At 40.9% G+C, this 4,391-nt stretch overlaps 1 non-coding gene across 1 annotated transcript; it reads left to right on the top strand.

Moving 5' to 3' along the window:
- The first annotated feature begins 2,745 nt into the window (after window positions 1-2,745).
- Window positions 2,746-2,849, top strand: LOC124521414 (U6 spliceosomal RNA). The gene has a single exon (XR_006964509.1). It is a non-coding gene; the product is annotated as a U6 spliceosomal RNA (small nuclear RNA).
- The last annotated feature ends 1,542 nt before the right edge of the window (window positions 2,850-4,391 follow it).

The following is a 4,391-nucleotide window of genomic DNA, read 5'->3' as shown; positions in this document are numbered from 1 at the left end:
CGCCTGGGTGGCGCAGTCGGTTAAGCGTCCGACTTCAGCCAGGTCACGATCTCGCGGTCCAGGAGTTCGAGCCCCGCGTCAGGCTCTGGGCTGATGGCTCAGAGCCTGGAGCCTGTTTCCGATTCTGTGTCTCCCTCTCTCTCTGCCCCTCCCCCGTTCATGCTCTGTCTCTCTCTGTCCCAAAAATAAATAAACGTTGAAAAAAAAAATTAAAAAAAAAAAAAAACTGAGAACAAACTGAGGGTTGATGGGGGGTGGGAGGGAGGGGAGGGTGGGTGATGGGTATTGAGGAGGGCACCTTTTGGGATGAGCACTGGGTGTTGTATGGAAACCAATTTGTCAATAAATTTCATATATATATATAAAAAAAGAGTTAACTCAGATATTTATGGAGGCTGAGAAGTCCCCTGAACTTCTGTCTGCAAGTTGGAGACCCAGGAAAGCCAGTGGTGTGATTCACGCTGAGTCAGAAGTCCTGAGAACAGAGAAAGATCAATGTTACAGGCTCAGGCAATCAAGCAGGAAGGCAGAATTTCTCTTTCTTCCACTTTTCATTCTAAACTCAGGTCCTCAACAAATTGGGTGATGCCCACCCACATTGGGCAATCTACTTTACTGAACTCACCCATTCAAATGCTAATTTCATCTGGAAACAGCCTCACAGACACCCAGAAACAATATTCAGCCAAATATCCCAGCACCTTTTGATTCAGTCACATAAAGTTAGCCATCACAGAACTCTTTTACCTGCCTTATCTTAATCTTTTGGGAAGCTTGAAAAGAGAAAATCAGATGGTCCCATACAGCATGAGCCACCCACAGGCCCCAATGCCAAGCCCCCCTAATTTCCATCAGGGCAATGTCAGGGCAATAATGTTGTGATGGGATTTCAGCTCATCAAGGAATTACTGGCATATTGCTGTGGTATTACAAAAATGACACTTAAAACACTGTGAGCACGAATTTAGTTACCAACTAATTAATTTACAAAACAGTTCTTATTAAAGTAGTTGCATACTTCAAACTCATTTTTTAAGCCAGATGATATCCAGGTTTATTTTATGATGCACAGCTTTCTTGCTAAACTCTTTGAACTTTGGTGAAAATGTTTCACTGCCTGAGAATGGGGCTTCCATAAGTAGTGTGGCAGAAAATGCATAGGTCTTGGATTCTATTCCTGTTTCTGCTACTAATCATTAGTTCTATAACTCTGAGCAAGTGATTCCCTGTCTCTGAGCCTCAGATCCCTCATCTGTGGAGTGAAGGAGCAGCATTTTGAAGACAGCTTCCTCAGAGCATTGCTGGATACTTATATAACATTAGCATGTACTTATATACAGATAAGTGATTTGAAGAGAATGTTTTCAGAGGTGAAATGGTCAAAAACAAGTTTGGGAGACTGGATGAAGCTATGTTTTTCAAATTTTCTTTCTGAATGAATTTATGGAGTTTTTTATATGCCATTGGAAGAGGAGATCTCAAATGTAGTGCTTTCCACATTTGTTTGACCTGTAAACCATTTTTATTTTTGTTTCTATCACTGAACATCTCTAAAAGTTTGTGTTCCAAGGATCAAACTTTAGAAAACACTGAATTAAAGGCTGTTTGAGAGGCATTGTTTGCAGTGGCAACAAGATGGAAATAAGTTGGGTAGCCACTGCTAACCTCCCTTTCCTCAGGAAATGCTAGGTAGCCCTATAAAGAACAGAGCAGATCCATGTGTGTTGGCATGGAAATTTTCCAACATGTCTCATTAAATGCAAAGAGCAAGATGCAAACTTTATAAAATGTTCCCATTTGTGTGTGTGTGTGTGTGTGTGTGAGCTTGAGTGCAGGTAGAGGTGGGTGGATACAACTTGCATAGCAAGTTTCTCAGTGCATATATAAGAAACCTCAGAGGATTCCTTGCAGAGTGGTACTGAGGGTGGAGATAAAGGGCATTTTTACTTTTCATTTTATACCATTAAGTTTTTTTGAACTTTATTTTTACCAACTCATGTATTATTTTTATAATTTACAAAAAACACAAATTTTAAAAGCTCTCTGGAAACCCTTTTAAATCAACTTTTGTGATTTTATGGTTTCTTGAGCCCCAAATTGAGGCTAATTTAAGCCTGTCTTCTTGATGAGAAATGGTCCACCTGGATGCCAATTCTTCTATATTTTTCTACCCTGAGACTGTAGGCACAGTTGGAAGACTGAACACCCTGAGGAGTAACTGACCCCTCTCTTTGGGGGCTCACATTATGAGTTTCCAAATGCAGGCCAAAGAACCAAGCCATAGGAGCAAGAATGGAACATGGCATTCCACTGTAGGCAAACATTAACAGGCAAATCATGACTAAGGACAGAATCCCAGAATCCAAAAACATCTAAGCTGGATCTTTCTACAGAGAAGAAATCCGACATCCAAAGGAGAAAAATTGAAGACCATACTACAGATCTCAGATCTGGGACTCCTGATTCTAAGTCCGGGAGATTTATACCATGCGATGTTGCCTTTCCAAAGTGGGAAGGATGCTCCCCTCACCCAAACCCCTGAGCCATCCACAAGGAAACAGGAGAATGTTCCTGGCTTGAAGGCTTTAAAGCTGACCAAAGCTAGACACAATGGACTGAAGAAACAAAGTCCAACCAGAAAAGGCAGAACCAAAATTGAGGAGAAGGCAAATTTTTGTTGCTAATTTAGCTAATCTTGAAGGTGATGAAAATTTGGGAGAGAAGGCACCAAGATAAAGAAACAGAGTGCTGGCTTCAGCAGCACACATACAAAAATTGGAACAATATAGAGATTAGCACAGCCCTTGTGTAAGGATGACATACAAATTCATGAAGTGGCCCATATGAAAGAAAGGAAGAGGAAAGAAAGAAGAAAGAAAGAAAGAAAGAAAGAAAGAAAGAAAGAAAGAAAGAAAGAAAAGAAGGAAGAAAAGAAAGACACAAATCAAAAGATCAAGACAAATTTGTGCTGATAAAGGAAACTGGTGAGAGTAATTTCACCAGTTGCCTTTGGCATCTGCTCTACATACCTGGGAGGAATTAACTTCTCAACTAGTTATACATGTTGTAAACTTTGTGGTAACTGTGAAGCAGAAGAATAGCATAGGTGGAGAATGAACTTTCCATCTAAGTGAATTGTCTGAAGGATGGAAGGTCTTTTTTTCAATTCTGGTACTTCTATGTATTTTTACAATGCTTATGGAAATCTTTATAAAAAGAACTATATGTCCCCCAGCCTTGTTAAACAGAATCTGCTGCACACCATTTAGCCTTTTCCTCAAGTTTTTGTTTATTTCTTTGTTTTTACATCTGAAAAAGAAATCCTTTTTCTGGGTTTTTGTACAGAGAGGCCCTTGGAACTGTTAAGGTATAATGGTTCTGCCCCCTTGTTTTCTGTTCATTACATTTGTATTCTGTATAGGTTTTTCAACGTTTATTTATTTTTGGGACAGAGAGAGACAGAGCATGAACGGGGGAGGGGCAGAGAGAGAGGGAGACACAGAATCGGAAACAGGCTCCAGGCTCTGAGCCATCAGCCCAGAGCCTGACGCGGGGCTCGAACTCACGGACCACGAGATCGTGACCTGGCTGAAGTCGGACGCTTAACCGACTGCGCCACCCAGGCGCCCCTGTATTCTGTATAGGTTTTACAAAGCACTATTAGATCAGAAGGGATATGTTCCATTCTAGGAACAGTGAGGAATAAGATGTGGGGGGCAGGGGTGGCACAAGGAAAAAGGATATATGAAGAGGTAGAGTATTTTCTCTTTTGACTCTACTTCTGAATTATTCCATTTCTTTTTTTTCTCTTTTACAAGTAAGTTATTTTTACAATAGACAAGTTTATTTTGGCATAAAGCAAATAATAGAACAGGTAAGCAAAACTGAGAAAATAGCACCCTGATATGGGTCCTGCATCTTATAGGAATCCAAGGGTATTTGGGGTTGTTATTATTGCTATTTACAGATGAAAAAACTGAGGTCCCAGAGAGATTTAACAGACTTGTCTAATGCCACACAGGGAATTAGCAGTAGAACCTGAGTGTGAAACTGGGTGCTTTTGTTCCTAGGCCACCATACCCTCCACCTGACAATGTAAGCCCCTGGTGAAATGTAGCCTATCCTGAGTTCCAACCTCAGCATGTTCTTCACTGAGAGTCAATCCATCTGTCTATCTTTTTTTCCCTACTCTCATTATACCTTGTCCTAGCAATCTCTGCTCCCTTCTAAGTTGCTGTTTTTACTGTATCATGGGCTTGAAAGTCAACCGTCAACTCCATACAAAACATGCTATAGCAGAAGAGGAATAAATATCTCTCTGTATGCAGTATTGAGACATTTCCTCTGATAAAGGCATGAGCCTTAGTCCATGGTCAGGGGGAAGCCCCTTC

This window comes from Lynx rufus, unplaced genomic scaffold (genome assembly GCF_022079265.1).
Source record: "Lynx rufus isolate CCGP_SWC_20201006 ecotype Redwood Valley unplaced genomic scaffold, mLynRuf1.p SCAF_3, whole genome shotgun sequence".
Taxonomy (NCBI): Eukaryota; Metazoa; Chordata; class Mammalia; order Carnivora; family Felidae; genus Lynx; species Lynx rufus.
Note: the sequence above shows the minus strand (reverse complement) of the source record. Positions and strands in the feature narration are given on the sequence as shown.